The sequence below is a fragment of the Scyliorhinus canicula genome, chromosome 5, assembly GCF_902713615.1.
Source record: "Scyliorhinus canicula chromosome 5, sScyCan1.1, whole genome shotgun sequence".
NCBI classification, from domain to species: Eukaryota; Metazoa; Chordata; class Chondrichthyes; order Carcharhiniformes; family Scyliorhinidae; genus Scyliorhinus; species Scyliorhinus canicula.
The window spans coordinates 187,504,457-187,528,706 of NC_052150.1; the positions used below are offsets into that span (position 1 = coordinate 187,504,457).

At 43.3% G+C, this 24,250-nt stretch overlaps 1 protein-coding gene across 8 annotated transcripts in view; it reads right to left on the reverse strand.

Annotated features, from left to right (window-relative positions):
- The window catches only part of znf438 (zinc finger protein 438), a 341,546-nt gene that overhangs the window by 213,759 nt on the left and 103,537 nt on the right, over positions 1–24,250 (reverse strand). The window contains exon 1 of one of the 8 annotated variants that reach the window (XM_038798257.1): positions 511–554. The exons of the other annotated variants lie outside the window; for them this stretch is intronic. The gene's annotated coding sequence lies outside the window, so the exon portion shown is untranslated. Of the gene's footprint in view, positions 1–510; positions 555–24,250 lie in introns of those variants that run through there. 8 annotated transcript variants of the gene reach the window in all.

The following is a 24,250-nucleotide window of genomic DNA, read 5'->3' on the forward strand; positions in this document are numbered from 1 at the left end:
TCCAGGGGCTGATGCGGACTCGATGGGCCGAATGGCCTCCACTGCACTGTACATTCCATGATATTTAAAGAGATTGGTACAAAGATTAGAGGGGAAATTTAAGGGAGGGGGATGTGGGGTCTGGAACTCACTGTCTGAAAGATTGTAGAGGCAGAAACCCTTACTTATTTTTAAAAGGTGTCTGGATATGCACCTCAAATGCTGGAAAGTGGGGTTAGGCTGGGTGACTCGTTTTTCAGCTGGCACGAACACAATTGGCCTCTTTTTGTGCAGTAAACTTTATGATTCGGTGAAAAACTGGTCTAATTCTGCTTTGAATAAATTCAATATCGCAGCCTCTACTAATTTCCAGGGAAGAGAATTCTACATATTAATGATCCTTCGAGAGAGAAGAAAATAGTCCACATCTCGGTCTCAAATGGTAGACCGGTGATTCTTAAACTTCGTCCCTTGGTTCTGGTCTTTGCCACAAGTGGAAACAACCTCCTGGTATCGACCCTATCAAATCACCTCAAGATCTTAATGTTGGGCAGCACAGTGGCTCGCACTGCTGCCTCACAGCGCCAGGGACCCGATGATTCCGACCGAAGGTGCTTTGTGGAGTTTGCACTTTCTCCCGTGCCTGCGTGGGTTTCCTCCTACAATCCAAAGATGTGCATGTTAGGTGGAATGGCCATGCTAAATTGTCCCTTAGTGTCCAATGGTTGGGTGGGGTTGCAGGGCCAGAGCAGGGATTGGGCCGAGGTAGGGTGCTCTTTCGAAGGGTTGGCACAGACTCAATGGGCTAAATGACCTCCTTTTGCACTGGAGGGATTCTATGAACATCACCTCTCATTCTTTTAAAACTCCAAAGGCTAGGAGCCCAACTTATTCAACCCAGGAATGAGTCGACTGAACCCTTACCCAGGGCTAGCTTGCCAGCCTAGGCCGAGTTTAAATGTTGGAGTGGGAGTTGAACACAGCACTTTGACTTGGACGCAAGACTGACACACCACTGACCAATGCTGGAAACAGTCAATTCCAAAAAACATCCAGGGAAAAACAGGAAGCAAATTCCTTGAGATTTTGTCACCTACTTGTTAGGTCAACTGAAACAGAGCACTGTGCATCACAAATGAATGCCAATGACTAATCTCCCATATTATTTTGTGCACTTACCTTTATTGCTACTGGCGGGCAGTGCTCAGCCCTTCATGACTTGAAGTGGATTCCTTTCTCTTTTATATCTTATTCTCTCTGCCTCCAAGCTTGCATAATCCCTTAGCCAATGAGATCATGGCTAATCTGTGGTCTAACTTCATACCCTCATTCACAGTCTCTTTCGGATATTATTTTAATTCCAACTTTTTTTTCTGCATAGAGCTGTACTATTGATTTGATTAGCTGTTAGGTTGTATGGTTGTTACCCTGCTCCGATTTCTGTTCGTTTTCGCAAATAAATGTTAATGCCAAGTCAGCTGGCTGGTTATAAACAGGGGCTCAAGCTCAAGTTCAGCAAGCCACTGAACATCAGGAGCCAGTTAACAGGTACGTGCATCAGACCCCCAGCTACCTAATTGTTCCATGAAAGTGGCCTTTCATCAGGATCAGCTGACTGATTTGCTCATGCATTGGAAGGCTTCCAAATATTGAGTCAGCTTGTCAATTTCATCCCTGGGGAAGGTAGGGGGGAGACCTCTGAATAGGGGAATTTGATGTGAGGATAAACACGTAGGAACAGGAGGATGTAATTTTGCCTCTTGAACCTGTTCCACCAGCCAATGAGATCATGGCTAATCTGTGGTCTAACTCCATACCCTCCTTGGCCCCATATCCTTTGGTATGAGTTTAAGATGGGGCAGCAGGGTAGCATGGTGGTTAGCATAAATGCTTCACAGCTCCAGGGTCCCAGGTTCGATTCCCGGCTGGGTCACTGTCTGTGTGGAGTCTGCACGTCCTCCCCCTGTGTGCGTGGGTTTCCTCCGGGTGCTCCGGTTTCCTCCCACAGTCCAAAGATGTGCGGGTTAGGTGGATTGGCCATGCTAAATTGCCCGTAGTGTCCTAATAAAAGTAAGGTTAAGGGGGGGGTTGTTGGGTTACGGTTATAGGGTGGATACGTGGGTTTGAGTAGGGTGATCATGGCTCGGCACAACATTGAGGGCCGAAGGGCCTGTTCTGTGCTGTACTGTTCTATGTTCTATGTTCTAAGATTTAAAATGAATACCTGATTGTGTAAGTTGCAGGAGCTCCAAACTTCCAATACCCTTGGTGTGTACAAGTGTTTCTTAAATCTAGACCTTAGGGTAGCACGGTAGCACAGTGGGTAGCACAGTTCCTTCAGTTGCCCAGCTTGGGTCACTCTCTGTGGGGCCTGCACGTTCTCCTCGTGTCTGTGTGCGTTTCCTCCGGATGCTCCGGTTTCCTCCCACAAGTCCCGAAAGACATGCTGTTAGGTAATTTGGATATTCTCAATTCTCCCTCAGTGTACCCGAACAGACGCCTGAATGTGGTGACAATGGGCATTTCGCAGTAACTTTATTGCAGTCTTAATGTAAGCCTACTTGTGACAGTAAAGATTATTATTATTCCGGGAGTGAAATTAACTTTTAGACTATGACCGCATCCAAAGTCTTTAACTCTTCAACTAGAAGTAGCTTCTCTCGGTCTATTTCCCTTTAATATCTTGAAAACTCCAATCAAATCAAACTTAACCCTCTAAATTTCAGGAAACAGTCCTCGTTTGCACAATCACTCCTTATAATTTAACTCATCAAGTCCCAAGTATAATTGAAAATCTATGCTGCATTCCCTCCAAAGCCAATATATCCTACCCACGGTGTGGTGCACAGAACTGTTGACAATACTCCAGCTGTTATCTAACCAGGTCTTTATAGGTCTGTATAGCTGAAGCAAGTCTTCCACCGTCTCACATTATAGATATAAAATACACCATGCTATTAGCCTTTTCATATCTGGATCCCCAAGATGTACCTGGATCCCCAAGATTCTTTGCACTGCCAGTGTTTCTAGCTTTAAGATTTATAAATTCCCCTGTTTGATCCGTTTTAGGTTCAGAGCGGATGATCTCATATGTGCTCACATTGGAATCCATTTGCCACAGATTTGCCATTCACTTCATCTATCAATATATCTTGTCATTTTAAGTTCCCATGTGTACTGCTTTCAATGCTGCCCATCTTTAAGTCATCGGCAAATTTTGATATGCGGGTTTCTCGCCCATCATCTGATTGTCAACTAATAGTGAATCATCAAGACCCCTTCCTAGACACCACTAGTTACATTGTGCCAATTAAAAAACCTACGTGCTCATTATCCCTACTCTCTGCCAATAATTTGCCGTCAATTTCATCAGCTTTAGCCAAGTCTCTTGTGAGGGACTTTTTCAAATTTCTCCTGAAAGTTCATACAAATAGGATTGCTAGACATTCTCCTACCCAAGTATTGTAGTCACATCTCCAAAAATTCAATTAGGTTGGTCAGGCCTGACCTACCATTTACAAATCCATACTGGCTCTCTCGGATCAGCTAGTTTCAAAGGTGTTCAGTTACTCTATCTTTAATTATAGACACCAGTGATGTTGAGGATAGGTGTTAGGTTAACCTGATCCATAATTCCCCAATTTCCCACACTTTAAAAAAAAGTGAAGTGACATGAGAAATGTTCCAATCTAAAAAGGAACACTTCCCAAATTGAAAACTTTGGAAGATTATGGGCGCGATTCTCCGAAATGGAGCCAAAGTCCCGACGCCGGAGTGAAAACCGGAATGTTTCACTCCGGCGTCGGAGCCTGCTCCCAGCCCCCTATTCTCCCGCCCCCGGGGGGCTAGGAGCGGCGTCGCGTATTTTACGCACGCTGGGCCTTGGCGCCGTGTAAAAAGTGGCGCCGTGTAAATGACGTGGCCGGCATCGCGTAAATGAAGTCATCGGCGCCAGCCCGCGCATGCGCGGTTGCCATCCGCCCCGAGGCCGCCCCACAAGAAGATGGCGGATGGATCTTGCGGAGGAAAGGAGGTCCTCCTTTAGGAGAGGTGGGCCCACCGATTAGTGGGCCCCGATCGCGTGCCAGACCCCATCGGAGCCCCCCCCCCGCCCCCCCGCAGGAACCCCAGTTCCCCCCCCCCCAGGAACCCCAGTTTTGCCTTTTGCAAATGGCGAGCAGCAGTTCTCCGAGCGGCCAGCCGTGATTCGCGCCGCGCTGGTTTGGGAGGGTGGGTGGGTGGGAGAATTGCGTGCAGGTGCCGGGGCGGCGTGGCGGGACTCGCGCGGCGCCCCGGCGATTCTCCCACCCGGGTTGGGGGGGGGGGGGGGGGGGGAATTCCACCCTATATTTACAGCATCTGTAATGTTCTCACCTACTTTCTTTAAAATTGGAGATGGAAACCATCTGGTCCTGAGGATTTGTCACTCTTTAATGGATTTGCTTTCTCCATTACCTTTATGTTGTGTGTTTTATAATAATGACCCTGATTGAATATTAGTTTCCTTGGAATTTCCTACAGGCTGACCTCTTCCTCTGCTGTAAACACGGAAGCTAAGTAATCATTCTGTCTGTCTGCCATTTCCATAGAAACCCTACAGTAGAGTAGGAGGCCATTTGACCCATCAAGTCTGCACCAACCCTCCGAAAGAACACCCTAGCTAGGTCCAATCCCCCGCCCCATCACCGTAACCCCAGTTAACCTGCACATCTCTGGACTTGGAAGGGAAATTTAGCATGGCTAATCCACATAACCTGCACATCTTTGGACTATGGGAGGAAATGGTAGCACGTGGAGGAAATCTACAGACATGGGTAGAACATGCAAACCCCACACGGTCACCCAAGGCCGGAATCGAACTCAGGCTTCCATTTTCATTAACAATCTTATCCATATCAAAGAGTACATATTTCTCCTGACAACTCTCATTTGTCTCATATAAAAGTTGAGCCAATTTTGTTGTCTTGCATTCTTCTTTCCATACTCTCCATTTTGTAGCTGACAGTTTGGCCAGCCTTTCCGGATCTTTGCATCTTTTCCACCCTCAGAATCTGTACTGTCTTTGCACTTTGTATGCTTTATCTTTCAATTTCAAGTGCCTTTTAGTCATCCATGCCTGTCTTTTTGGCAAGTATGTAGAAAATTTTAGTTTAGACGGGCAGCATGGTTGGTGCGGGCTTGGAGGGCCAAAGGGGCTGTTTCTGTGTTGTACTTTTCTTTGTTCTTCTTTATAACGTTTGCCCCTTAGGCTATAAACTGACTCTGAAAATTTCCCACTTCATCTTCTGACAGACTTACCCAGCTTCTGGCTTACTGATTCAAGACAGCCTTGCCTAAATCTAAGTAGCTGTTTTGCATTGCTGCCTCCCAAAGACTACATTGAACTCAATCATAACATGATCACTATTAGATAAATGCACCATAAGACTGTTAAATAAATCTGACTCATTATCAAACCTAATACGTCATGCCACCTTGTTGATTAGAGGACAATATTACAGTAAACTTGCCCAGACACACAAGAAATTCACTACGGTTTGGGCATGCAGAAATATTTGACCGACAAGGGAGTTGAGGCTTGTGGGGGACAGGCGAGAAAGTGGAGTTAAGACAATAATCAAATCAGCTGTTATTTTATTTAATGGCAGAGCAGATCTACATGGCCTAATCCTGTTCCTATTTCTTACGTTCTGATGTTACGTACCCATAAAGTCTCCATCGTCCAATTACTTCTCACTAGATTTTATCCATAACCATCAAGGCTATTCCTGTCCACCCTTCCTGAAGATAATCGGATGAATTTAGTTCCCGGTTCTGACTGTCTTGCAGCTACCTCTCAATAATGGCAAATCTTCAAGTTAAATTTGTGCCTACAGTTCACAGAGTTTGTTCTTTATACACTGTACATTTGTATAAAGAGCACTTATTTGAACCGAAGCACATTAACCTACCCTTCTACTCTTGTGTTTTACACAGAATCAAATACAGCACAGAAAGAATCCACTCAGTCAGTCATGACTGGTATGGCTCTCTGCAAGGGCAACTCATCTGATCCCACTGCCCCCTTTCCTCATAGCCCTGCAAATCATTCCCCTTTGAGTGCTTATTGAATTCCCTGTTGATAACTGCAACTGAATCTTCCTCCATCACACACTCAGGCTTCCCAACCCACCTGCCAATGGGAACAGTTCTCTCTATCTATGCTGCACAGACCCCTCATAATTTTGAACTCCTCTATCAAACCTCATGACCTTCTCTTCCTTAAGGAAATAACCCCAGCTTCTCCAGTCCATCTATGTAGCTAACCAAAGTCTCTCATCCCTGCAACTATTCTTACAAATCCTTCCCGAATTCTCTCTTAAAGCCTTCATGTCTTTCCTAAAGTGTAGTGCCCAGAAGAGGGCATGACACTCCAGCTGAGGCCGACCCAATGTTTTAGAAAGATTCATCATCACTTCCTCGTTTGTATTTAATGCCTCTACTTAAAAGGTTCAGGATCCCGTTTGGCTTTTTAAGCACACACTCAATCTGCCCTGCCACCTTCAATGATTTATGCGCATATACCACCAAGTGTCTCTATTCCTGCACCCTGTTAGAATTGCATCCTTTATTTTATATGGTGTCACCTTGTTCTTACCGAAATGTACCAATTTGTGATTCCCTGCATTAATATTTCATCTGTCTATCCATTCTACCAGACCATCTACCATCTTAAGTCTATCACTATTCTTCACACAGTTCACAATACTCCCAAGTTTTGTCATATGCAAATTTTGAAATTCCAACTCTAAGGCATGATATATACCAAGAAAAGCAGTGATCCTGTTACCGACCTCCAGGGAATCTCATTGTATACCTTTCTCCTTCCGAAAGACGACTGTTATTCAGCCTGCTTCATACCCATACTGCCACTGTCCCTTTTATTCCCTGGGGTTCAAATGTGCTGACAAGCCCATTATGCAGAACTTACGAAGAAGCTTGGAAGATTATGGCCAGTACCTCTAAAATTGCCACTCTTACTTCCCTCAGTATCCTTAGCTTCAGGTACAGGCAGCCTTTCTCCTATCTATAACAATTTTTAGCCCATCCTGTAACTCTGCTATGTCTTTTCATTTGAGCTTCGGCAGCATCTTGCTTCCTTGTGACAATGCATGCAAAGCATTCCTCAGTACCTCGGCCATGCCATGTCCCCTGCAGATTCACTTTTTCATCTCTAATCAGCCCCAACTCTCATCTCATTTTTGTTATTTAGATGCCTATGTTTATTATTTCTCTCTCCTGGCTAAATCATCTTACATCTTTTACCTATAGCACCTCAAGTACAATTTCTGACTAACTTTACTCTGTCTGCCACTGAGAGCAGAGGATGCTGAGGGAAACTCAGCAGTTGAGTCCTTTTGGTTATCCCTCTCAGTTCTGACAAAGCTAAAAAGGACTCAAAACATTAACTCTGCTTTCTCTCCTTACAGGTGCTGCCAGATCTGCTGAGATTTTCCAGCACCCTCTGTTTTAGGTTCAGGTTTCAGCATCTTGTTTATTGTTACACTACCTTATCCAACTGAGGCCTTCCCTCCACTTACTCATTTAAAGTAATTGCGGCCCCCCCATTTATCCTTTGTACCAGGACTCTGGCCCTAGACTGGTTCAGGTGGAACCTGACCTTCCTACCCCAATAATGCTGCCAGTGGTGTCTCATAAAATTAATCTCTCTTTCCCACATCACTGTCAGTTATCTAATTTGTATATTCCTCAGGTAAAGGATCCAAGATCGTGTTGACTAACATAGCTCTTAGCAGTCTCCAAACTGGAACCCGTGTCTACTCTTCCCTATATCGTTAGTCTAAACATGGACCAGAATGACCGGATTTACCCACCCTGCATCGTGCAATGTGGGACTCAACAATCCGGCCCCCAAATTATTGAATTCCCTACAGCTACTGTATGAAACTTCCCCTCCTCCTCGAATTAGAAACGTGTATGTAATTCTTTCAAATTCAGTGCTCACAATACCGTCTGCTCAACATTGGGGAGATCAAAGAGCAGCAAAGTGGTTAGCACTGCTGCCTCACGGAGCCGAGGACCCGGGTTTGATCCCAGCCACGGGTCACTGTCTATGTAGAGTTTGCACATTCTCCCCGCGTCTGCGTGGGTCTCACCCCCGCAACTCTAAGTGCAGGGTAGGTGGATTGGTCACGCTAAATTGCCTCTTATTTGGGGGAACAATTTCTAAAAATATTGGGGAGATCAAATGCAGATTGGGTGTCCACTTTGTGGAACATCTTCATTCAACCTACGCATGTCCCTCAAGCTTCTCGTTTTAATTCTCCACTTTGTTCTCACACTGACCTTTCTTCCTTGGCCTCCTATAGCGCTCCAATGCAACTCAAAAGCAAGCTTAAGAAACAGCACCTTATCTTTCTTACTGAACAATAAATTGGCAATTGCAGACTATAACCGTGGTCACAATTCGGTTTCCTTTCTTTTTACAGGTTTTGGTTTTCCTCTTCTTTTTTTTCTTGGTTCATTTTGCCATTCAATAACTCCTTCAGACACATCTTCCCGATCACGACCTTTGGCCTTGTACCACCCATTCTTGTCATTTAATCTTTCCTATCTTGCATCCTTTCACAAACTTTCCCTTTTGTTCTTTTTCACACTCTTTACCCTGTTCACATTTTAAACTTTTCACAATTGAGGAAAGGTCATCTACAAGACAAATTATTTTTCTCTCTCACCACAGATGCTGCCTGACGTCCTGAATATTGTTAGAATTTCCTGCTTCTATTTCAGATTGTGTGTGTCCACAATATCTTGCTTTTGCATTATATTGATGGCCACAACATTGGCCAATTGTAGATGGCCTATTGTAGACGGCACATGAAAGTTACATAGAAAGTTACAGAACACATTGCAGGAAATAATTTTACCTCTTTATGGTTTTCACTCCCTCAATTAACAAAAACATACATTAATATACTGTGCCAATAAAGCAATCTCGGCACTGCATTTTGAACTTCAAATTAACCTTTCCTTACCGCAGTTAATTCTTAAACAAAGACCATGTGGTTATACTTTCGACAGTCTTCCCAGAGCCTAATGTCATTGTTCCCGATCGAAAACACAGAGGCACTTGTGTACAACACATTCCCAAATTATGATAAATTTTGTTGTCTTCCATATGGCTTTTCAATTGAAGACACAAAGGTCCTTCTCCCTGGAGAGTCGTCCACCTTAGTCCTGGTCACTAACCCCGTATATTCCACAGCACTGCAATCAGTATGCCAGGAAAAAGAACGGCTAATGTTTCAGTCAAGATGCTTCATCAGAATTGAAGAGTCACACCTGATACATTATTTTTCCCCCTTGCATACATTGCACACATCCTGCAGTTTTTCAAATTTCAAAAAAAAAAAATTCCAAAGTATCTCTTTGCATTCCTCACTCTGATCTTGAAACTTGCTTATTTGAAGTACAGCGTCTATAAAGTAATCAATTTCTACAGTCTTTCCCTTGGGAAGTGGTAACCTGAGAAGCAGTTGTTGCAGTTCTTTCCTTTGACCGTTTCTTCTAAACTTCCTCTCTCGGTTTCAGCGAAACAGTGATCTGAAAAGAATAGCCATCCTGCTGTTTTGACATACTGTTGAGCAGTCACAAGAGTCCCCCAATGCGGACAGGATGGTTCTCTTCTGAATGATCTCAATGAATAGAGCATTTTCTACACTTGTACAAAGTTATGCACCAAGTTGCAGTCTTAAATAATAAAATTCAGACAGTCATGTCTGTACCAATCAGCACAAAGCAGAAATGGATGTCCAAACAAACGTTAGGGGAAGTTACTGGGTTACAGGGTAGGGTGCTCTTTCCAAGGGCCAGTGCAGAGCCGATGGACCGAATGGCCTCCTTCTGCACTGTAAATTCTATGAACATCCTGGTAAATCTCCTCTGCAGCCTTTTCAATGCTATCACATCCTGCCTGTAATGTGGCTTCCCGAACTGCACACAATACTCTAGCTGTGGCCTAACCAATGTTTTATACAGTTCCAGCAGAACCTCCCTGCAATTAAACTCCATGCCTCAGCTAATAAAGACAAATATACCATATGCCTTCTTAACCACTGAATCCGCCTGCTCGGCTACCTTAAGGCAGGGTTTTTCCAAAGTGCAGGTTGCAACTTGCGGGTGGGTCGTGGGAGTGTGTCAGGAGGGTTGTGGAACAGTTTTTCGCTCCCGATCACGGAAGAAGAACCCAACAGTTGCCAATTTTACATAGAGAGTAGAGGCCGCTGTCACCTTTTAAATTGAAATGAATTCGGCTGTGTCGAGTATTCTGATCAGAAGCAGCAGCAGAGAGCAGGTCTCGCACCCTGCACGCACACTTGACACCAAGCACCCTCCAGGTACATGCTTTTGGTGTCAAATCACGGTGCAGTTTTGCTTCCATTTTCCAGCTGCTTGCAAGCAAGACAAGTGAACTGTGAAGATGAATGGCTTTCTTAAAAGTAAGAGACAGTCAGGGACTCAAATGGGCAGTTTACCCATTGGACAGGATCTCGCTACAGAATCTGCTGGAGAGAGCTGCACAGGAGAGTCCAGGACAGGACAGAGCACTGCTAGTGTTAGCTCTGCACAGAGCTCCAGGGCTTCTGGTTATAAGATGATTTCTTGAGGTATAGTTTTGTCAATTGCACCAATGCAAAAGCCATGTGTTATATGCAGGGAATGAGAGGTGTTTCAGATTTTGAAAGAGAAGTGGTGGGTGAAAAATTCCTTTAGGTTTAGCCCCCAGTCAGTTATTAACTTACAGCTGACTCCAAATTAAAAGATTACACTATTGTCATTGACCTGTAATACCACAATAAAACAAAAGGCCAAAAGCCCATGAGTCGGTCAGCATTCTGGAATAGCATCTCCCAGGAGTATACTGCGCGGAGAAAAACATGCATTTTGTTGCTATTGCCCTTCACGACGGCCTACATGTGCACGGTTGGATTTCCCGTTTTCATAAAGATGAAGACAGCACAAGGGAACTGGCTGAAGTCTACATCAGGTATGCACATTGCCCTCTCCTCCTTTGAACTTGATTCAAGTGAGAAAGTGAGGACCAAGCAGGCTCCCCTTATGCATTGAAGGTAATCGAACATGGTGTGTGTCGCGAAGGTCAGCAGGTTGCCAAAAGTGGGTCTTGGGGGGGGGGACTTTGAAAAATACTGGCCTAAAACCGCTGTAGATGCACACCAAGGTCCCTTTGTTCCTTGGTACTTTAGTTCTGCCGATCATGTATTCCCTTACCTTCTTTGTCCTGCCGAGTGCATCACCCCACACTTACCCGGATTAAATTCCACTTGCCACTGATCAGCCCATTTGACCAGCGTGTCGATATCCTCCTATAATCTGAGGCTATTATCCTCACTACTTACCACCCCACCAATTTCCGCATCATCTGCGAACTTACTGATCAACTGTCCTACATTTATTAAGTTTCCTAATATATTCAGCGTCTCATTTTGACCACTTTTTGACTTATTATACGTTGATGTTTCTTTAAACACTTTACAAATCTTTTTCCCAAAAACAAAAGCACTTTTTTTTCCTGCAGACACTAGATTCTGGGCCCAGTACTTCATGTAGCAGCTCAGTATTCAGTACATGGTAGAATTTATTACCTATACGAGTATCTGTAACTTAGCTTTGGGTCAGGAGACCAGCAGGAGTCAAGGCTTTATTGCGGGAGGCGAGGGGGACTCGAGCTAGAATGTTATTTAATAACAACATCTAACTTTCGAACGGAAAATGTTTTTTTGTCAGTAATGCTGAGAAACTGAAGAAATTTAAACTGATCCATCAGTATCCAAAATCTCACTTCGACAAACTGAATTGCCAATTTTGATTAAGTGACCCTTTCATTGTGGGACATAAATCGAGAGGTTTTTTTTATATTTAGAATAACACTGAAAATTTAAAAATAGGTTTTTAGCTTGTCTAAAAATGTTTAAGGATTTTCTTTTATGATGCAGTTCTGGTCTTGAATTCTCATCCATTTGTTTTTGCTTCAACTATTTCTCCCACTGTCCTGGAGGTACAGGCGCAACGCTTGGTCGGGTATGGTCCAACAAGCAGAATGAGCAAGCCTTCCAGCACTTCATCCAAGGAGCCATGCTTCATATCTGAGCACATAATATGCCAGTGGGTTTTCACCCATGTGGGGAATTCCAACTGCAGCCAATGTACACATGCTTGCACTTTGCACCAGAGGAACCAGAAGAGGTTACAAGAGGGATTTTTTTTATTTTTCCTTTCTCCAGCTCGAGGCACAGTGAGACCACCGCATTTATGCTGACCGGCTATCTCAGCACTACAGGAATAGATTCCCAAATCTTCTCAATCTGTCCTGTTTGGTCCCAGATCTTGGTGACAAACTGCTGCTCAGCCAGTTATGCCTGTTTTTAATTTCTCCTTGCATGCTGGGGTTATAGAGCAAGGAAATATTTTCTCTTTGAATGTTGTGCTAATACCAATAAAAAAGAATCCAGGTGATGGGGAACTTGGCCAAACTGCTCATTTGCCAAATACTTCTCCAGTAAGATAATGGTACAGAATTTTGACACTAATGGGGGTAATTTGGCTTTTTTTTTTAAATGAAACAAGTGAAGAGAAAGGCTTAATTGTAAAGTCTGCCAGCCGTGTTTATAATTACAAATGGGAATAGAATCATTTCAGAAAAAAATTCAAAATACAAAGGCAGCTATTTGGCTGCCACTTAGAAATATAGTCACTGCAAATTTAATAGATGCAGTGGGTTTTATTTAGTCTAACTCTACTAAGTATGACCACTCCCAACTATAAAACACTGGCAGAACCACTGCACAATCTGCTATAATGATCTCAGTTTCCTTCAAAGATGATTTCAGAAGTTAATTTTCCCCTCAACCCACCAAAAACACCTGGATTGATTTTCAGGTTCACAATTTTGGCCAATATTGATTTCCCCCCCTTTTTCAAACTCATTCTCCCTGTTCTTCACACAAAGTCAGATTGTGCTCACGTGCGTTTACAAAGCATTTATAATTCTGTTGCATTTGCGACTATTTTACAAGGGCAGTGGACACATTTTGTCAGTGCCAGGTACAAGCTTGGAGTGGGTTAGGGGAGACATATGATGTTGGGGGGGGGGGGGGGGGGGGGGGGTTCTTGGAAGTAGTTGAAGTTTAGCACACTGGGCTAAATTGCTGGCTTTTAAAGCAGACCAAGGCAGGCCAGCAGCACGGTTCAATTCCCGTACCAGCCTCACCGAACAGGCGCCGGAATATGGCGACTAGGGGCTTTTCACAGTAACTTCATTTGAAGCTTATTCGTGATAATAAGCGATTTTCATTTCATTTCATTCTTCTATGTAAAGTATAAGACACTGTCACAGCAGGAAAGCAGCAGCAAAGCACACACCTGTCAGTGTTTCATAAATATAACTAGGCCAATAAGATTCTGTCCATGAAATGTGCCTTTTTGCTAACCCATTTGCTTTCTTGAGTTTCTGAAAAGTATAAATAGAAATTGATTGTTTTGCCCTGATATTCTCTCCTGAGGTTTTGAGTCAATTGTTTTCTCCCAAATTTTTTTTTTTAAAAACAGTTCAGAGACTAAAGTCAAATCCTGCAAATTTTCCAGCAAACCCAGGCTTTTCAACGGGCAACAGGAGACAACCTTTAATCACCTGCTGAGTTTTGATCTTACTTTAGTAACAATTATTCCCAGTTTGGTATCATTGAGCATACACTTCAGCAATACAAAATGCTCATTTTTATTCAAAAAGAAAAATGTTGCCTATGCATCACATGACAGATCTCTTCACCACACACCAGGATATTTTCCCCATCTGTACTTAAGTTTCATATGGCTGGAAGAGATGCTTCACCGAGTAGTGGGGGCAGAAAAGGAAAGTCAAGAGGCTGACAAACAAATAAAAAATGCCTTGCCCCAAACTTCCTTCTCCGCATTTTTACAACTGTCTCCAAAGTTTTTAAAACTCAGCTCCTAATTAAAGCCATAGGTATTTTAATACAGTTGAGCCTGGACTCTTGCAATAATTCAAAGCATAAAGCGGGAGACGGTCGGCACACTCACATACATGCATTTCAAGCTCTGCTCACTGGAATTAGAATTCTTGAATCCGATTACATGGTCATGCTGAAAATGACTAGCTCTTCAAAGCCAGGACCTCATCGTACAGGCACACAGGTCACAATGTTACATACAAATATGAATAACCCCATTAAATGATGCCCTCAGTTTCAGAGAAACTTGCACTCTAGTGTGCAGAGCCGGTTTTAGCAAACATTTGTACCTTCATACAGTCTGTTGACCCACGGACTTGCAAAAGCAGTCAGCTATAAACTGCAACATGAGGGACATGACATTGTTATGGCATGACCAGGATTAGATTCCGCAACACTATCAGAAACCACAAGAACGACCCCTTAAGTGGGCCTCATTCCTGCCAGCAGCTCAGAGCAGCATGCCCATGTTTCATTTCTAGTGCCACTTTTACTGTTGCAACGACACAGCTTGAATGGCTAAAAAACACACCAAGGGTCATGAGAGAAAAGGCCAGGACACAATGAAGAGCGACAAAATTCTAAGCGGGCCTAGATTGAAGAAAGCAACCAACAGCTTGGAATTAAAGTTGAAACCCAACAAACAACAGCTCTGACTTCAACATCGACGACTATGGATATTTTAAATGCTAGCCCAATTAATTAAACTTCATATTATTTCTCTAATTTATAAGTAAAGTTATACTGACCTGCAGGTTTCATTCTGCCATGAGCTCACCACCATGACCTATAACCCAGTGCATATGAGCTACTTTTAGCTCATGATCCTGAGTTCCTGAATACCTGCACGTTTCTCATCAACTTGGATCCCAAAATCAGATAAACACAAGTTCCCTGCCCGTCAAACTGCTCCCGCTAACTGTGGAAGAAAGCGGAAAGCAGTTTATCCAGGCCTCCTTGACATTTCAACACCTGACAAACACTAGCCCCATTCTAGATCAATGGCTGGTGGGATTTAGCAGAGTTCATTCCCAACATGACAATCTTTTGGCAGAGCACAATAAATGACAGAATATCTTCTGGATGTGTCTGCCCTCCCATGTAGAAATAAAAGATCCCACTATTTCTATGTCCAATATTTATCCCTCAACCAATACTGTATCAATAAAAATAGATCACAATGCTGCTTCTGGGACCTTCCTGTGTTCAAATTGACTGCTGCCTTTTCACAATACTGTGACTAGGCTTTAAAATTACTTCCTCTGGCTGTAAAGTGCTTTGGGACAACCTATTGATCAGGTACATTGTTAAGAGCTAGACTCTTACACTGGATCTCCCACAATGTCAGCATTCACACAGCAGTTTTAACATAGCAAAACACAGTCTCATTTCATAGGAGCGTGATCAGACAAAAGCTGATAACCGGTTGAAGGTATAAAGTCAGATTCCCCAGGGATCATCACTGGTCAAATATTCAATATTTCTAAAACCGAGAGGAGCACAATGATAGATTTCAGGAGGACACAGCCAAGCTGGTTGAAAAGGCCAACCTCTGGCAGATTAAATTTAAAGCAGAGAAGTGCAAAGTAATACATTTTGGTAATTAGAATGCAAAGGGGCAATCTAAATTTGAATGGTACAATTCGAAAAAAGCTGCAGGAACAAGAAATTGAGGAGTAAATGTGCACTAATCATTGATGGCAACAGGGCAGATTGAAAAAGGTTGAGGCATATAGGCTAGAGTCTGAGTTTTTAGGTTGAGGCATACAGGCTACAGAGTCTGAGTTTTTAGGTTGAGGCATACAGGCTACAGAGTCTGAGTTTTTAGGTTGAGGCATACAGGCTGCAGAGTCTGAGTTTTTAGGTTGAGGCATACAGGCTGCAGAGTCTGAGTTTTTAGGTTGAGGCATACAGGCTGCAGAGTCTGAGTTTTTTAATATGGGGCAGAGTATAAACGCAAGGAAGTTCAGATGAAACTTCAAAACGCACTGGCTCAACCTCAACTGTTCTCTACATTTTGGGAAGGACTTGGAAGATTTCGGCAAGGATGCAGAAGAGAGGTTCCAGGGTTGAGGGATGTCAGTTACATGGGAATTGTAGAAGCAGGGGTTGTTCTTCAAGGACAAACTTTCCAAAAAATTTCCAGCCATGGAACGCTTTTGGCCTCCAAAAGAGTACTAAAGGAATCCTTGAGAAACATCCTTATTGCATTGAAGAATTAAACCACAACAATTATTGTGCAATCGATACAAAAACAAAGCTTAGCACTGCTGCCTCACAGCGCAGCGCCAGGGACTGGGGTTCAATTCCAGCCATGGCTCACTGTCTGTGTGGAGTTTGTAGATTCTCCCTGTATCTTGTGGGTTTCCTCCGGTTTCCTCCCACAGTCCAACGGTGTGCAGGTTAAGTGGTTTGGCCATGATAAAATTGTCCCTCAATTGTCTAGGGATGTACAGGTTAGGTGGGGTTACGGGATTTGGGGGGGGGGGGGGGGGGGGGGGGGGGGCTAGATAGGGTGCCTGCCTTCAGACGGAGCATGCATGGAATGGAATAGCAGATTGCTTTGTTATGCCCAAAAAACTAGGAATAAATTGTAATGTAAATATACATCCAGAATGCCACAGCTGCACTGCAGTCAATGCCCAGCAACAATGCATCAGTTCACCAGCCACATTGAAACCTGTTACGATATACACTAGAGACTAAATGTGTGATTATTTAAAACTTCTGGGAACAAAATACAGCACCCAATTCATTTTCAATGTTTTGCCGTTGATAATCAAATTTAGTTTTTGATTTATTCAAATTTAATTATGTTAAAATGAGAAGTGGCACTATTATGGAGTTACTTTTTGACAAGTTGTTAACCAAACATAGCGGATGGAATCATAGCTTGAAGTTCTCAGGTTTTCTTGGCTGCTAATTTAAATTCTTTGGTAAGAACGTAACCACTGCCTCCCCACCTTACAAATCAGACACAACAAAAATTGCTGCTATACAGAATGTTTTTTACCCATGGTGACCAACTTGGGAGAAAAAAAAACTTTTGACAGTGGCGGGGTGGGGGGCTACAAGGTTAACAGCACTCTAGGGTCAGGGAGACCCATGTCCAAATAAAACCATGCCCTCAACATTCCACATGTAAAAGACATAATTTAAACTGTCTCCTCAACCCGGTTGACGTTGTACACCACTTGAAGCTCCACGCCTCGCACACCCCAGATGTTCCAAGCTGCTCCCTGTTGTCAGGATCATAGAAGCTAACAAGATTAATAGTGAATTTGAGATGAAAATAAAATAGCAAAAAAGGAACAAGACTGGCAGGAGTCCAGAGACATTGAGGTGTGAATGGCTATATAGAAACATTGTTTACAAGAGATTAGTAGGGCTATACAAAATACAAAGTTCTAAAGGCAAAGAATGAGAGGGGTAGACAGCAGAATCCACAAGGGGAATATCAAAGAGACTGAATAATATAACTGCCAGCACCCTCATTGGGGAAGGAGGCAAATTCTCCATCTAACAGCCAGAGGGGCCAGTTCCATCTACATCCAAGTCACAGAGGCCTGTTCCAGCTAACATTTAGTGCCATGGCAGATTGCAGATATTCTCCTCTAAAAGATGCAGTTTTGTACCTTTGCTTAGCGAAGAAGAGACATTTTCCAAGACTTGGTCTCCTAAGCACTATTGTGTGCAACTATTAACTGGATTTGACGAATAGAGTTACTAAAATTGGATGCTGCTTGGGAAACAGGGTCTCTCCGAGTTCAGGGAACGTAGGTATATTTTGGAAACAAGAAGTCAATTCAAACAACACGGTTTAGTTATTCATATACTTAAGTGTCATAGTGTAAATCAGTCTCCAGCAGTGCTTTTTTTTTTCTCTTTTATTTTTTAATAAATATTTTTATTTATTGTTTACACAACAACTGGACTGAGTCCTCACTGGATTGTACATTGTTCCTCACATTATTCCAAACTCAAATACACCACTGAGAACCAGTGTTCCAAGTTATCTTTCAGGGGTTTTATACACTCTCGTAGGCAATATCAGCGGAGTTTTTAACTTTGTTACGATCCAGTTATGGGCCAGTAAACCTTTGCTGAAAGTAGACAAAGTTTGAAATCCCAGGTACGAAGAGAATAAAGCCACGAGCTCCCCTGGACTTTTACACAGACAAATAAACTTTACTATGCAAGTTCAGACAAGTAACAATTTGCAATATCTATCCTATTCTCTAACATTCAGAATTAACATAAGGTACTTGTGAATTAACAGAGACTGTGGTCAAACAAACTACACCGCATGATAAATGGTAGATGTAACCAATACAAATCCCACGGATATCTCAGCAACCCACCCAGATGACAGTGTCCACTGTGAGATATACAATCTTGTTAAAACTCCCTTGCAAGGGATTCCCAGTCCTCACTTCGAAGATCTAGAAATAGAGGACCTAGTGGCGTGGTGTAACGACAACAATCTTTCCCTCAACGTCAGCGAAACTAAGGAGCTGGTCATTGACTTCAGGAAGCAAGTATAGTACACACCCCTATCTGCATAAACGGGGCTGAGGTGGAGATGCTGGACAGCTTCAAATTCCGAGGTGTGCACATCACCAACAATCTGTCCTGGCCCACCCACGTTGACGCTACAACCAAGAAAGCACAACAATGCCAATACTTCCTCAGGAAACAAAGTAAATTCAGACAATTTTTACAGGTGCACCATAGAAGTATCCTATCTGGCTGCATCACAGCCTGATATGGCAACTGCTCGGTCCAAGACCGTAAGAAACTACAGAGTTGTGAACACAGCCCAGTCCATCACGTGAAACCGCCTCCCATCCATTGACTCAGTCGACATCTCGCGCTGCCCGAGGAAAGCGGGCAGCATAATTAAAGACCTCTCCCACCCGGGTTATTCTCTCTTCCAACCTCTTCCATCGGGCTGGAGATACAAAAGTCTGAGAACACGCACTGACAGATTCCAAAGCAGCTTCTTCCCTGCTGTTACCAGTCCCCTGAATGACCCTTTTATGAACTAAACTGATCACTCCATGCATCTTCTCGACTCAGTAGTTCGACACTCCGTATGCTTCACCCGATGTCTACGTATTTACATCATGTATTTATTGTATTTCCTATGTTTTTCATGTATGGAACAATCTGGCTGGACTGTACGTCGAACAATATTTTTCACTGTACCTCGGTACACGTGACAATAAACCTAAATCCAAACCTAGCCTCTGAATTCCCTCCAAACGTCGCTACGGCTCATATTGCCTCAATGACTGTTCATCTCTCCTGATACCTTAATCTCTTCTCCTGAGACAGCGTTCCACTGACTTTCCACGGTTACACTCCAGCACCGACTCACGGCACAAGTCCAGCTCTTCAGCCACGCTGAGCAGAACATCATAACTCCAATGGGTTAACTTTGCCCCAGTGGTCCATAGTAGTGTCACCAACCTTTCACTGCCCTTTCAGCTCTCCAAGGCTTCTCCTGAGCCCTTGCTATCTGGAATCTACCATGGCAGTGCTTTTGTTAACAAACCACCTCCTCAGCCTCCCAACACACCCAGTCCTGTGAGCTTACCCTTTGGATTCTCTCTCTTGGGTCTCTTTCTCACCCATCCAGGATTCTCTTTGTTACAGCTCTGAACTGGGCCCTATGATCATTGTTTACACGCAGCTAAGGTGCACTACCCAATCCCTGCATCTGCCAAAAACAGAGCGTGCGTGGCCTGACACTCCGCCGCAGTCTGCGCTTGCACTAGAATTAGGCCCTTCAAATACAGGGCAAGTTCACATTTCTTCACGCTCCCCAACACACCCACACACCTCTGCCCAACCCGCCTCCCTAGAGACTTACTCCGAAGCCCCTCCCCCATTCCGCCTCCCTGGAGACTTACTCCGAAGCCCCTCCCCCATTCCTCCTTCCTCACTAAGTCAGCTTTCCCTCTTCCCAAATATTCACGCCCCACACAATCAGCAGTCGTTTTCTCCCCCTCAGCCGTGCTGGCAGACCTACCCCCTCAAATCATCGACTCCCCCCACCTCCCGACCACCAGCGGACCTGCCGAATGTCAGAACCCATCACCCCCGCCATCCCACCTCAGGCCTCTCAATTTCCACTCAACACGGACTCAGGCCTGCTAGATGCTAGACCTCCTCCCTGAATCCCCATGCCCCACCAACTCCAGGTCTGACACACTCCAGCAGTCTTTCTGCCCCCATGGCAAAAAACGTTCTGGAAACTTGGAGCAGAGGTTTGCCAGCCCTCCTGTTCTGTAGGACACATGGCTGAGGGGGCAGCACATGCACAGCAGCACATGCGTATGTGCAACATCAAAGATGCTTGGGTAGTAACAATGGGGAACTCTCAGCAGTCTCCTAGTCACTGCAAAGAGGAATATGGGATACATGGCACCCAGAGAGGCCAATGAACGGGACATGGAGCAAATCCAAAAATTACAGGACTATCTTATAAATTATGGGACAGATGGTTTCCCTGTTTTTCTGTCCAGTGCATAGTTTAGATTTTAACTGAGAACTTGAAATGGGATAACACTGCACTGCTCAGCAATATACCCCAGTGAACATGGGGCCTCACTACCCCCGCTGAGTTCAGGCTTCATCAAATCAGCAATTGCACCTCGAGACAAGGGAACAAAAAAAAAACATGTATAATAAATTGCAAGATACAGCAATGAGCAATCATGTGATAGTCTAATCTCAGTTGCCAGATCTATTGTTTAGGAGGGTGGAGAAGCCTGGGTTATACTGCCTTGAAGTGCTGTAATTTGGCAGTACAGTACACAGTAATTGAAGGTACTGAATTTCTGAAATGTTTTTTCTTGCTGTGTTTCTATGGCAATATGCTTAGAAACGGCTGAAAGTTTATCCACCCCAAAAATCCCTCTCGTGCAAGTTTCCGTTAAAATCCTGCTAAACCTCATTTCATTTTGAGAACTTGTAAACACTGGTTAAGGAGTTGAGTAATTACTATTTTGCATGTTTTAAGTATAAAGTTGGGAATTAGGAAATACGGAATTAAATTCACAAAGCTCAGGCCTGGCCACAAACCAAATGCTCAGTGTTTTTACCTTTACAATAACACAAGTTAGCACCTGGTCCCGGTTTCTCAGGAGGTGGTTCAAAGAGCTGAAAGTAAAGCAACAGAGTCTCTCCTGCACAGGAAGAGGGTGAACATTTATCCTCCACAAAAATGTCCTGCCCACACATTCACCTGGGACATAGTTGGCCGGAACTTGCAAGCCAGGAGGCTAAAGGAGCCTGGGAACATTCAACACCAAGACAATAATAACAAGAGAGGGGGAGAGCAAAGGGAATAGCACAGGAAATATGAATGTAACTCCTTCATACCAAAAACATAACAAATGGTTTTTCTGCTGCCAAACTTCAAAACAGTTAGGTATGGTTATCAACTACAAAATGTGTGTGCAGGCTCCAAGAGTCTTGGTGTTATAAGCATTCTGGCTTTTTTTTTTAAAAAGTCAGAACAGTCAGTAACTCGAGCACTATTCTCCGTTTTACTCTCCAATATTTCAAAAGCTATATCCTGCCTGCTGTTCCAAACAAAAAAGTTACGTCTAGCTTTAGTTACAAGAAAATTTACTTGAAAACTGTTTCTTAAGAATCTGGATGGATCCCAAACAGCAATTGAAAATTTTGCATCTCTGGGCATTTTGTTGCACATATATTCTTGTCACACTTCAAGCACTGTTGACTTGCAACACAGTGAAGATATATTTGGGGGGGAAACTAGAGATTTTAGTACAACTGCCAAAACTGCAATCACTATTTGTTTTAGTGCCTTTCAGTTATAACCACTCACTGCATTATTTTGTAGGTATCTATTATTCTGCCAACAAGATGCATAGAATTGCATTTTAAGTACAGCTTTGCAATATGTGCTTAACCTGCTATTTTGAGTCCATGAAGTCCATGACACACAAATCTATTTCAAGAATTATTTGCTGAGCCCTTGATTCTACTTGTCTTTTGGAAGTTGCAGGGATAATTTCAGTCAATCTGTTCTGTTTCTTCTCAGAAATATGATCACTGGGTGTTTCAGCTACACATCTGGAATCAAATGCACAAGAAGAAACAGACGTGCAACACATACTTTTTTCCTTACTTTGCCCTGCCAAATTTTCTTCCCTCAGTTCCTGAAGAGCCTGTGGCACCAAATTGATGCGAGTCATTCTTTGTGCGCGAGCTTATATGTAGAGTACAGTCAGGCTGTCCTGCCATAGGTGCACCTGAGCGAAGCCTGAATTGCGTTCCCACCAACACAGATGCATTTGAAACTTTTCCACATGAATAACTGGAGCAGGAAGCCGGTCTGATTTCCTGATTCCATGCACAGTAATGCAGAGGTCAATGGTAGCATCATTACCGTTGGCTTGGCGGAGATCAAATAACTCGACAAAGCAGGAGACCTCCAGGCTGTTCAGTCCAGCAGCACATTTGTCAATGCCCATCAATTTAAGCATTGTGGAGCAATCCATGTAATGATTAAAAATCTTGCGCCTAGGATTTCTATCAACTTTCATAAATATCTACACCTACCATTTCTAATGGAAGCTTTTAATTACTCCCTCCTAGTCCCAATAACTGTACTGCAGCACCATACTGCCATACTGTGGCTTTGCATAGGCAGATTCCAAGACTCAGCATGTTGCCAGTCTTGGCTCACTCATGCTGAATTGAAAGGTTGTGGGTTTGAGTCTCACTCCAGAGCTTTAATCCAGGTCATCTTTCAGATGGGATAACAAGCTGATGCCCCATTTGCCCACAGTGGTATGGTTAAAAATAGATGGCGGTATTTGGAGAAGAACATGGACATTCTGTCTGTGTCCAGTTACAACCAATGCCTAATACAAATGATCTAGCTACTTATTTCACTGCCGTTCGCAGGATCCTCCTGTGCACAAATTGGCTGCTGTGTTTCTGATACAGCAACAATCACACTATAATGTATTTCATTCTCTACAAATTATTCCTAAAAGGTACTGTTTAAATACACGCTATTTCTTTTCTGCAGTGCCAGTTTTAAAAGTATGAACATTTCGAATCTTCAGCACACAGGGATCATTTACTTCACCAAAATCACATGCCAAAATTACAAATTTAGATATATATCTGTTACATACCAAAACAGACCAAATCTGTTGTATCAAAAAAAACCTGGTCGCAAACACAGAAAATCACACCAATACAGTATTCCCTCAAAATATCAATAGCTGTGATGTGGATCAAGGCTCCATTAGAAATAGAAATCTTAGTGGGGGGGGGTCAGGGGGCACAAATCCTTTTCCAATAGCAATTCTTGTTCAGTGAAATAATACTTCACATAAATCTAAAACCAAATTTAGTACTCCAGCGTGGTGGGAGGTGGAGGTGGGGAACAGATGCAAAGCCCTAGTGATCTGCGCTTTTTTGACCTCCAGTTAGCTATTAGTGGGTAATTGCAAGCAAAGATCAGAAAAGATGCTCCTGAACATGGCCCGACAAAGCTGAAAAAAGGTAAACATTGAGTAAATAAATTACACATTAATTTTATTGACAAACATTGAAATTTGCATATGCAATTATTCTGCCTGCACAAGAATTATATGGAACAATTACCTTTCAAACAATGTTGTCAACTTTTCTCCCAAGAAAAAAATCACCCCAGCAAAATCCAATAAAAAATATCCATCATAATGTACAGTTGTTCCACAGCACATAAATACAAGTGTTGCTCAGGCAAAATTTACTCAACTTCGGAAAATAATTGAAGGCCCTGACATTAAAAAAATGACTGGTTAGTAGTTCCTTTGCTCAAGGGCAGTGTGCACTTAATAGTACACCCTCAGTTATGGTGTCAACTTTATACAAGGTCACAAGGTTCCCTGTGGACATTATAAGCCACAAACTTCAAAGGGAGTTTGAACAAAAATAAGGTGTGTAGTGAGGAAATACAGTTACTCAGAGGAATAGAAGGAATGGAGAAAAATAGCTTGTGCTAACCAAGTCCAATTATGCTGGTTTCAGATATTCCGATCAACAGCAGTACGATATCAGCCACTTCACATAACTAAGGGGCAGCACGGTGGCGCAGTGGTTAGCATTGTTGCCTCACGGCGCTGAGGTCCCAGGTTCGGTCCCAGCTCTGGGTCACTGACAGTGTGAAATTTGCACATTCTCCCCGT